The sequence below is a fragment of the Alligator sinensis genome, unplaced genomic scaffold, assembly GCF_000455745.1.
Source record: "Alligator sinensis unplaced genomic scaffold, ASM45574v1 scaffold559_2, whole genome shotgun sequence".
Taxonomy (NCBI): Eukaryota; Metazoa; Chordata; order Crocodylia; family Alligatoridae; genus Alligator; species Alligator sinensis.
In genome coordinates, this window is record NW_005842046.1 from 30618 (window position 1) to 42192 (window position 11575).

Sequence of the window (11575 nt, forward strand, 5' to 3'; positions counted from 1 at the left end):
CCCGCCGCGGCGGGACACGTGACGGCGGCTCATCCGGGGACTCGGCGGGAGGGGAGCAGGGGGCGGGGCTTGGGTGAGACTCAAAGCGGGTTGGTGGAGAGGGCGGGGCCTGACAGAACGCGGGGCGGGGCCTCGGTGTCCGTTAGACGTTGACGCCCGCCTCACTAGTTTAAACCCCTCCAGCGGGGGGCGGGGGGAGTAGTCCTCCTTCTCAACCTCGACTTACCCTTGCTGCAGCCTGAGCCCATTGCTCCTTGTTCTGTCCTCCGCCCGCACTGAGAGCAGTCCAGCTCCGTCCTCTTGGCGCTGTGCTATTAATCCGAATAGGGAAGGATTCAGCCTGGCCTGGAAGAAGTGGAGTTGGGCTATTCAATTCCCCGCTCATTTCTCCAGACTCACAACAGCCTCTCCTCACGCGTGCGCCCCCTGCGGAAAGCGCCGCCGACACGACGGGTGGCGGATGGATGCCGGGGCGGATGACCTTTATTGATAACCGCCATCCTTCGCACGGCAGTGCCTTTTCGAAGGATGCTAGCACGATTTAAAACCGAAAGAGAGGACTCCTGCGACCACCGTCGCCGCCACCTGAATTCAGCACTGAATAACAGGGGAGAATCGGAAGCTGGGAAAACACACCGCCAGTCTGCGCTGCGGGACCGACTGAGCTAGGCATTTATCTGAATTGCCGCTTCGCTGACGTACCTCGCCTGAGAAATATTGCCAGACGTTTTCAGTGGGGAACAAGCAGTCGTGCATCTCAAGGAAGACGCAGAGAGCAACACGGTGGCCCCTCGTACTCGGCGGAGACACGGTCTTCGTTGCGATTCGGAGGAGAGTGCTTCTAAGTCACCCGCGCGACTTACCCTGGACACAGGTTATCTTACAAACATACCTGTCAACTGGCCCTTGCATCAGAAGATAGTCCCAAAACTAACTGTTTCATTCAAAGGTAATACCTCTCGCTTTGTGTTTTTGGAAACTTCATGAAAGAAAGAAAAAAAAAACAAAAAACGACAGATGATCACGGAACGAAAAATAACGTTTTGTAATCCTAACAAAACGAATACGTTTTCCGGTTTCCAGAATAAATGCTTCTTCTGTGCCTCTGTCTCATAGTCTATCCTGTGTTTTGGCACGTTTCGCTTTTTTGGAGGATTCGTACAAAGGTGATTCTTGCTATATCAGCCGTTTAGGTCGGCAGTAATAAGGGTATGAAGCAGAATGCCGAACCTGGGCATTTTCTGAAGATGATTAATTCCTTTACCGCTTTCATTATTCAGATTAGTAGGATAGTACAACATCAACATGGTACATATTAAATGGATTAAAAATTAATTAAACAGTAGGCCTCAAAAATGTGGTCGATGACAAGTGGATGGGGCCTTCGATGGTATTTTTCAGGGTTTGGTTTTTGGCCTTACATTGCTTACCATTTTTATTGATGTATTGGAGTAACAACTTTGACAAAGTGTGCGGGTGACACAAGGATTGGGACAGTGGTGAAATATGAAGAAGATGGATTGTTTGGTAAGCAGGATCAGAGAAACAGTAGCTGTTCAATATGGCCTTACAAGATGAGAAGGACTCTGGGATGACTGCGGTGAACTTTAGTTCCTGGTGTGATGCTTTGGAAAAATGAGCTAACTTAGTCCATGGATGTATAAATAGGAATATCCATTTTGAGTGGAGAGGTTATATTATCTCTCTATGTGAGTTTATATTACCTCTCCTATCTATCACCTCTCCTATACATTACCTCTGTACGTGAGGCTATATGACCTCTGCTATCCCTGCTGTTGGAAAACTGTCCAGTTCTGGTGTTTGCATTTCAACAAGGATGTTGAAAAATGAGATGGTTCAGAGAAGAAGCTGACTAAAGGATTCGAGAACCTGCCTTAGAGTGAAAAAAATCAAGGAGTTCCATTTTTTTAGCTGCTTTTTAATAAGCTAAAGTAGTTATCGCAGTCCTGAAATATGTACATGGTCAACAGGAAACTGATGATACAAAGCTCTTTAATGGGAAAAGGCATACAAATAATGAACAGCTAGAAGTTGAAGCAAGACGCATTCTCTTTAGAAGCAAGGCAAAAATTGTTAATAGGGCAATTAATCATTGGAACATTGTAGCAAGGACTGTGGTGGATCCTGTCACAAAGTTTTTTAACACAGCTGTTTTTCTAGAAGGCATTCTTGTGTTCTTGCCTCTATTTGGCCTGAAGCACAACTTAATTTAGGAAGTCCTGTGGCCCCTGTTATAGAGTCACAGAAAGTTAGTGTTGGAAGGGACCTCAGGATGTCACATCTAGTCCAACTCCCTGCTCAAAGCAGAACCAGCCCTAACTACACCATCCCAGCCAAAGCTTTGTCTAGCTGGGTTTTAAAAACCTCCAAGGATGGCGCTTCCACCACGTGTCTGGGTGACCTGTTCCAGTGGTTTACTACTCTCCTAGTGAGAACATTTTTCATAATATATAACCTCAACTTCCCTTGCTGCACCTTGAGCCCATTGCTCCTTGTTCTGTCATCTGTCACCACTGAGAACAGCCCAGCTACATCCTCTTTCGAACCCCGCTTCGGGTAGTTGAAGGCAACTGTTATTAAGTCCCCCCTCATTCTCTTCTTCTCTAGACTAAATAAGCCCAGTTCCCTCAGTCTTTCCTCACAAGTCATGTCCCCCAACCCCCTCACCGTTTTTGTCACCCTCCGTTGGACTCTCCAATTTGTCCACATCCTTTCTGTAGTGGGGGGCCTAAAACTGAACACAACATTCCAGATGTGGCTTCACCAGTGCTAAATAAAGGGGAAGAATCACTTCCCTTGATCTGCTGGCAACGCTCTTACCAATGCAGCCCAGTATGCCGTTAACCTTCTTGGCAACAAGGGCACACTGCCTGCTCATATTTGGCTTATTGTCCACTGAAACCCCCAGGTCCTTTTCTGCAGAGCTGCTGCCCAGCAAGTCAGCCCCAGCCTGCACCAGGATTGTTCCTTCCTAAGTGCAGGACTTTGCACTTGTCCTTGTTGAACCTCATGAGATTCCTTTTTGCCCAATCCTCCAAATTGTCCAAATCACTCTGAATCCTAACCCTACCCTCCAGCATATCTACTACTCCCCCCCAGCTTGGTGTCATCTGCAGGCTTGCTGAGGGTGCACTCTATGCCATCTTCCAGGTCATTGATGAAGACATGAACAAAACCAGCCCCAGGACTGACCCCTGGGACACTCCACTTGATACCAGCAGCCAACTAGACATTGAGCCATTGATTACTATTCTCTGAGCCCAACATGCCAGCCAGTTTTCTGTCCACTTTACAGTCCGTTCATCCAGTCCATACTTCCTTTGCTTGCCGGCAAGAATGCTGTGGGAGACTGTATCAAAAGCCTTGCTAAAATCAAGGTCTTCCACATCCACTGGTCTTCCCTCATCCACAGAGCCCGTCATCTCACCACAGAAGGCAATCAGGTTGGTCAGGCATGACTTGCCCCTGGTGAATCCATGCTGACTGTTCCTAATCACCTTTTCCCCCTCCAAGTGCTTAGAAATGGATTCCTGGAGGATCTGCTCCATGATTTTTCCAGAGACTGAGGTGAGGCTGACTGGTCTGTCATTCCCTGGATCCTCCTTTTTCCCTTTCTTAAATATGGGCACAATGTATGCCCTTTTCCAATCATCCAGGACCTCTCCTGATCACCATGAGTTTTCAAAGATGATGGCCAATGGCTCTGCAATCACATCAGTCAACTCCCTTAGCACTCTCGGGTGCATCCCATCCAGCCCCATGGATTTGTACACGTCCAGCTTTTCTACATAGTCCCTAACCTGTTCTTTCACTACTGTTGGCTGCTCACCTCCTCCCCAAACCGTGCTGCCCGGTGTAGTAGTCTGGGAGCTGACCTTGCCTGTGAAGTCTAGAGCAAAAAAAGCATTGGGCACTTCAGCCTTTTCTGCATCCTCTGTCTCAAGGTTCCCTTCCCCATTCAGTGAGGAACCCACACTTTCCATGATCCTCCTCTTGCTACCAACATACTTGTAGAAACCCTTCTTGTTACCCTTCACATCCCTTGCTAGTTGCAACTCCAGTTGAGCTTTGGCCTTCCTGACTTCATCCCTGGATGCCTGAGCAATGCTCTGATAGTCTTCCCTACTTATTTGTCCAAGTTTCCACTTCCTATAACCTGCCTTTTTGTAATTTAGTTTACTGAAAAGTTCCCTGCTAAGCCAAGCTGGTCTTCTGGTATACTTGCTAGCTTTCCTACGCATTGGGATGATTTGTTCCTGCACTCTCAGTAAGACTTCTTAAAAGTAGCCAGCCAGCTCTTCTGGACTCCTCTCCCCCTCAGACTGGCTTCCCAGGGGATCCTGCCCACCAGTTCCCTGAGTGAGTCAAAGCCTGCTTTTCTGAAGTCCAGGGTCCTTACTCTGCAGCTCTCCATCCTTCCTTTCCTCAGGACCCTGAACTCAATCATCTTGTGGTCACTGCTACCCAAGTTGCCATCCACATCTACATCCCCCACCAATTCTACCCTGTTTGTGAGCAGCAGGTCAAGAAGAACATGGCCCCTAGTTGGCTGCTCCAGCACTTGCACCATGGAGCTGTCCACAATGCTCCCAAAAAACTTCCTGGATCATCTGCACACTGCTGTATTGCCCTCCCAGCACATGTCAGGGTGATTGAAGTTCCTCATGAGGACCAGGGCCTGTGATCAGGAAACTTCCGTTAGCTGTTTGAAGCTGAAGCCTCATCCACCACTTCCTCCTCGTCTGGTGGTCTATAGCAGACCCCCACCACAACATCACCCTTGTTGCTGTCCGCTCTGACCCTCACCCAGAGACTTTCAACAGGCCTATCTCCAGCTTCACACTGGAGCTCTGAGCAATCATATGGCTCTTTTGCATGCATTACAGACTGTTATGCAGGGGATCAGACTAAGTTATCATAATGGTCCCTTCTGACCCTAATCTCTATGAATCAGAAGCCTGTTAGAATAGATTTTGGCCTCATCAATAGTGTTTTCTCCCCCAGTTCCTGTTTAGAGTAGGGAGACTGATCACCAGGAGTTGTGAGCTACCATCAAGGCTAATGAACATACAATGTCATTACTCATATCATACAACATAAAAAAATTAGTCATTAGACATCTCCTAGTGAAGCTTTCCTGACATTAGCATAGCCCAAGAATCTGGGACATACTCCAACAAACTTCTGCTTTCAGTGCCAGGAGCAAATATACAAGGAGGCCCAAAGACTTAGTAGAGTCACTCATAGGATGCTTAAAAACAAAGGGGTGAAGGAGAAATGCAACCAGAACAGCAGCAGAAGGAACTTAGCAGGAGACAGGCTTGAAGTGAATGTGATGTGCCCCTGAGCTGCAGGAAATACAGGTGCAGGTGCAGCACAACAGGTGTTCTCCTGCTTTCCAGTTTTGTGGTATTCATTTTAGTGGGCCTCTATGTGAAGATAACACATGGGCTTTTCTCACAGAGGGTCTCTTCCCCTTGCTGCATGATATGATGACTAAGGTGTACCCCAGGATAAAGAACTGGGTGATATTTTCCATGGATACCTTGAGGTGATTTGAACCACGCTTGTCATACAGCAATAAAATAAGTGTTCCCAGGAGGAGGTCCTAAAAGGGAAAAAAGCAAGAGGCACGATTTGACATTTTCATCAGTGATCTAACAGTAAATATAAAATCTCTGCTGATAAGAGTTGTGGATGATACAGTGATCACCAGTATCACTGGTAAATAGGTAAATTAAGATGTCAAGGCAGTCACACAAACATTCACTTGGCAAGCTGGATCCTTTGAAACAAAATGAATTTTAATACAGTCAGGTACATTTTGTATATAAAAGAAAAAAGAAAATGCCAGCCATGTCTTCAGCATAAGGGCTATCCACTGAAAGCAAGTTGGGGGCCTAAGCAAGGAAGCAGTGAGTAGGTGGTAGGGACCTGATTTTTAACTGTGTCTGTCATGCAAGTGGGACTAACACTGGAATATTTTGTATGGTTTTGCTATCTGCAGTTTTAAAGGGACGCTGAAAAACTAGGAGGTATGCAGGAAAGCCACAAAAAATATTCAGGACCTGGAGAAAATGCCTTTTATTGCAAAACTTTAAGGAGCTTAAACTAGGTTATCAAAGAGGAGGTTGAGAGCCTTAAAGCACTTGATTATGTTGTGTGCCTTCCTGGGGGAAAACATGGCTACTAAAAGGCTTTTTCAGAGAGCTACAAAAATGCTCTTTAACAGAGAAAGGTATAACAAGTTTCAGTAAAGCCAGACAAATTCATGTGCAGAAAAAGGTCAGAGATTTGTAACAGTGTGAATAATTAACTATTGGAACAAACTGCTAAGGGACATAGTGGATTGTCCATCTCTTGGTGCCTTCTGAGCAAGATTGGATGCCTTTCTGGAAGTTATGCTTGGTCCAGCACATGTTATGGGTGTAATGTAATGGCCTCTGGTGGATATTGCTCTACTCAAAACCTCGTCCAAAATGCCCCCATACCATGCAGTTGGTCCAATAAAAGATATCACCCCACAAAATATCCTTGCATCTCTCATATTTCCTGGATATTGTGGCCAAAACATCACTCCAGTACTTCCATAACTGAAGACATACAGCCAGAGTAGATGATCCCTTCTGATCTCAAACTCTAGGGACCTAACAGGGATTTTAACTAATCTTATCTATAAAACTCTATTCATCTTGATTTAGAAAAATATATACAAGGTATTCAAAGAGGCTGTCTATGTTGGCCAAAAATGGCAATGCCGTAGTTCACTGGAGAAAAGGACTCACATTTTTACCACCTTTCTACTTAAGTGAATCATGTATTATTATACAGCTATCCTACAGAGCACATTGCTCCAGTTACAGAAGGCAGGGTAGATATATACCTTTATAGACTAAATCCATATAGAGCACAAGCTTTCACAGGCTGAAGCTTACTCTATCAGTTGCTGTGAAAAGATGTGCAGAAAGCAAAGTATAAGGAAGAGAGAGAAATCAGAATACAAATACAAGCAGGAGGAGAGAAAATCATACTCAGCTGGTCTCAATAACTTGCCTTTTTCTGTTCTCAGTAGGTGTCAGTGAACTCAGGTGTGTCCTGGCCACAGCTGGCTTCTAGCTTTACCTCTGATGCTCCCACTTATAAGGAGGAAATAAAGCAGCTGCTTTTAGAATTGGGGTTACCTGCAGTTCCTACTTACATGTCACATCTAAGGCAAGCCTTTCTGCTGTTTTGTTATTGGATTTTGGCTACATGTTAGTTTAGTACAGATCTTTGCTCATACCTTCTCATAAAAATGTGGCTAATTGAAGCCTGTTCCATATAGGAGTACCCCCCCGCCTGCCATTACAAATGCCATAGGCACTTTCCTGAAAGACAACACAGTTAAGTTGGGTCACTTAGGTTTTTGAGCAAAATGAACTTTATTGTATGTGGCTTAAATGTAACAAGACTAAGTTGAGCAGCCAGAAACCATCTGATAAATAGTAGTGTAGTTGTGGGAGATGGCTAGAGTAAAGCTGATGGGAAATAGTGTTAGCTTTTTTTCTCTAAATGCCTCTCTTGTCCATTAGATGGCAGTTCTGCTTCATAAAACTTCCTTATCATTTGATGCCTGTTTCCTGCTAGTTTGCAACACAATAAATTAGTCTTATGTAGGAATAGACTATGATTCATTCAGTCTATGAGATGGATTTTTTTTTTGTACCTGCACCTGACTGCAATTTTTATATCCATAAAACTAATGAGAACATATACTTATCCTAAAAGACAGCTGAGGCTTGTCAAGTCCCTTAAAAAATAGGTATCCCCTACCTTAGGCCAAAATAAAGTCTTCTTTTCCCCCTCAGTGTTAATCTTTAAGGTTGGTCAGGAGTGTGTTACATAGGAGGGAACTGAAATCTCTGCTAGTGCTGAAGCAAAGGCAATTGTAGTTTGAGGTTTTAGGACTACTCTTCCATCTTGCAGACTAAAAGGGTTAAGGTGTGTTCCTACATAAGCACCTAGACACAGAAGTCACTTGGGCGCTTTGTAGGTGGGGAAATTATGCTATTCTAGCTGAGGTTTCTCTTGGTGTAGGCTGTCCTGTTACAAAGTTGATATACCAGACTGGCTTATCTCTTTGGATTAGACCTGGAAGTAAATCACTGCAGAGAAACATGTTCCCATCTTGGAGGTTGTTCAGGATTTTTTCTCTCTCTTTTACTGTAAGTGATTTTCTCCTGGGCAAAATTAAGTAGTTGTGTTTAATGTTTGTTCATTCACAATATAGGCAGCACTAATGTCGTTGTGATGCTTTACACTGGAAAACCTTGTTGCTTAGCACCTAGCCAGATATTAGTTGTTTGGACTGATGTTTTCTATTAGCTGTTTGGTCTGCCCCATGCTCAACTTTTTGGGGAATATTTCAGCAAAAAGGGGTTCGGTCACTTCATTTGTTTGACCAATGATAAAGGTTCCTAAAACTGTTTAGCTGAAAAGGTCTAATGCTGCTCAGTGTTGGAGCAGGGATTTAAAACTTGGTAAGAGGGTTGCCTTAGTGTCAAGGATGTGACTTTTACTCTCCCCACAGAAACAAATACTATAAATTTGGCCAAGGTTGCAGGTTTTAATGAATATCTCAATTTGCCCACATTCAGTAGAGGTTTGTTAGTTGGCAGCTACATTTTTTTGAAGATTTCATCTCACTGGGCATGCTCCGGTTCAGGAATGCAGGGCGCTGCGGCTGGATTTTCTGAGAGTATCTATTCCTAGAAGCCAGGGGCCACTATAATATTCATGCAAAGAAACTGATAGCTGAGAGAGACTTTCTGGGCTCTGGGTGCTCCTCCTGCTTTTGCCCAGGCAGTGGATAGGGAAGGAACTGCTTTATTGAGAGGGGGATGAAGAGCAGATGAGGTGGGGTTAGAAACAGAGTTGGGGCAAGTTGTAAGGGACAAGAAGGACTTGAATTTGGGAAGGATGTGCAGGGGGTTTGTGCCCTGGAGAGCACACTCTTCTCCAGAACTCCAGATTCCCATGTCTTGCTCTTCTCCTGCTCTTAGCAAGTGTCTGTGAAACTCAATGGCAAGGTGCATCAGCCTCTATGTCTAGCGTTGGTCTACAGAGAGGATGACACCCTGCTATTGCCACCACTTACTAAGTTAAGTCAAGTGGCAGAAATCTGCACTGGAGCTAAAAGTTCAAACCCCGCTCCTGATCCATATGGAGGTCTGTGATTCACATGAGATAATTTGTCTTTCACTGGCGTTGTTGTAGCGCAGGAATCGTACTCGTGAAGTCTACTCTGAAGGCATTTTCTTAAGGTTTCAAATAGAACGTTAGGAACAGAAAGCGTCATACTCCCGTATAAATGCACGGGGCACCCACACCTTGAATCCTGTGCATGGTTCTGGTTCCCCCACCTTAACAGGATGCAGAAAGGTACAGGGAGTGGCAACCAGGATGGTCAGTGACACGGAGAAGCTTCTGCATGAGGAAAGATTAGGATTTTTCATCTTAGAAAAGAGACAACTCGGGTGTGGGGGGAGAATATGATAGAAGTCTAAAAATAATAAGTGGTCTGGAAACTATGCAAGTTTAAAACAAACAAAAGGAAGCTCTTCTGTCCACAGCATTCAATTAATTTATGGACCAAGTTACCACAATATTTTATGGTGATTTAACCAGGTTCGAGGGGGACTGGATAAATTCATGAAGGATAAGTCCATGGTTAGGGGTTGCAACCTTCACTTTAGAACTTCCTAGATCTCTCGGTGCTGGAAGCTGTAGGGGAAGAGAGACTAGGGATGGATTAGTTTGGATGTGTCTTACTTAAATATTCTTCCCTTAACATCCTCTCTGTCACTATGATGTACAAGCTACTGGGCTAGACAGACCTGGGTCTGACCAGTGTGGTACTTCATACATTTGTAAGTCACACACTTAAATAATTAGGGAGTGATCATTTGTGCTGTCTTAAGTTGGCCCCTTCTTTCACAGGAAAGACTCTTTAACTACATGATCTCATTCTGTTTCTCCCCACAGGGTCCTAGTGGCATTCATCATGGAGGGTGGACAGGACTCAGTTCATACAGTAAAGAAGGCTGTGGCATCATTTGTTGCAGAATTCAGAAGGTACGTGGTGAATGCGATGTGGGATTGGAAAGACAGAAAAGAAAGCCCTGAAAGAAAGCAGCTGAGCGCCAACATGAACAAGTTCTTGTGCATTGCTAAATGAGTCCCACAAGTCATACTTTTCACAGGGCTTGTTGTGCACTCCTCGTTTTCTGAACGCTTGACGTGGGACCCCGTGTTCTGGCCGCAGAAATGTTGCATGCTCACAGCTGCATTCAATAGGCAAGAAACATATAAATTTCTATATAATGCCGAATACTCTGGGGAAAAAAATAAGGTCCTGAGTGTTTCAATGTGTGCACTCAAAATCTGTGGGAACTCTCTGCCTCAGTTCCCCATTTGTAAAATGAGTATGTTAATAAAACCTCCCCTCGCAGGGTAAATGATGAGACTGAATGACTGTTTATACAGCAGTGAGATGTTACAGTGATGAACCCCCTGTGATGAAAAGTTCAGGAGGAAAATAATCAGTCTGCCTTTAAAGAAGGGGTGGAATAGTGACATAAAAAAGACACAAGACTTTGTTTGAACGATCAGGTTACAACAAAATATAGAATACCTGGTCATTCAGTGAGCACCTGTACATCTTGCATTTGAATAAGACATGAGTCCTATGGAAAACAATGGTATGTGAACATGTAATGAAAGACTATCATCATGCATCTGCCTAGGGAGCTGAGTTAAAACTTGTACAGACAGTGATCCTGGCACTTTCTAATTTTTGAGTGCTTGTATTTGCATCTTCAATATTCTCTTAGCATATGGTTTGTGCCTAATAGAAAATTGGGTTTTTAAGCTGTCTTGCTGAATCATGCTGACATCAGAGCTGGAAATCATGAATATCTGACACTGGAAAAATATCCAAGGGCTAATTCAGTGTGCTCTGTCTTTCTACTTTCATCTCGTATAAAGAGAAACTGCATAAGAGAATTAATTATTTTAATGCTGTACTATGAATATTGTGATGCTTGTTAGCTAGCTAACCTCAGTTAAAATTTGCAACTTCTAAGAGTTTGCTTAATTATACCGTACAACAGCAAAATATGTATTTATCATCACTACTTTCTTCACAGAACTATATAAATGAGTATAGTTTACATACGTAATGCCTACAACATGAATGCACTTGTCTGAGAGCTTTCCCATCCCTTATTTCACTGACAGCCGTTGGGATTAATTCTTCTGAAATGACAGAATCCCTAGAGTACATGTGAACCGATGAGGTATGGCACCCGCTCGTCCTGTTACATGAATAAACCTGCTAAATCATCCCCCTGCACCATGTTAGTCATTGTTACTTATGCAGTTGGACTGTTTTCATGCAGTTTCACATCCTGTTGCTAGTAATCGGAGTGCTATGTCTTATTTCTTATACCTGATGGACTGTGAAGGGAAGCAGGCCATAGATGGGACGTTGAGGTTTCCTGTGAAAATGAAACCG

At 44.2% G+C, this 11575-nt stretch overlaps 1 long non-coding RNA gene across 2 annotated transcripts in view; it reads left to right on the plus strand.

Annotated features, from left to right (window-relative positions):
- Nucleotides 1–10564, plus strand: part of LOC106722157 — a 17658-nt gene extending 7094 nt beyond the window's left edge. Inside the window, exon 4 of one of the 2 annotated variants that reach the window (XR_001357959.2) lies at nucleotides 10045–10564. This is a non-coding gene — a long non-coding RNA (uncharacterized LOC106722157). Of the gene's footprint in view, nucleotides 1–393; nucleotides 1023–10044 lie in introns of those variants that run through there. The other variant, XR_001357960.2, reaches the window with a different exon arrangement.
- Nucleotides 10565–11575: the final 1011 nt, after the last annotated feature.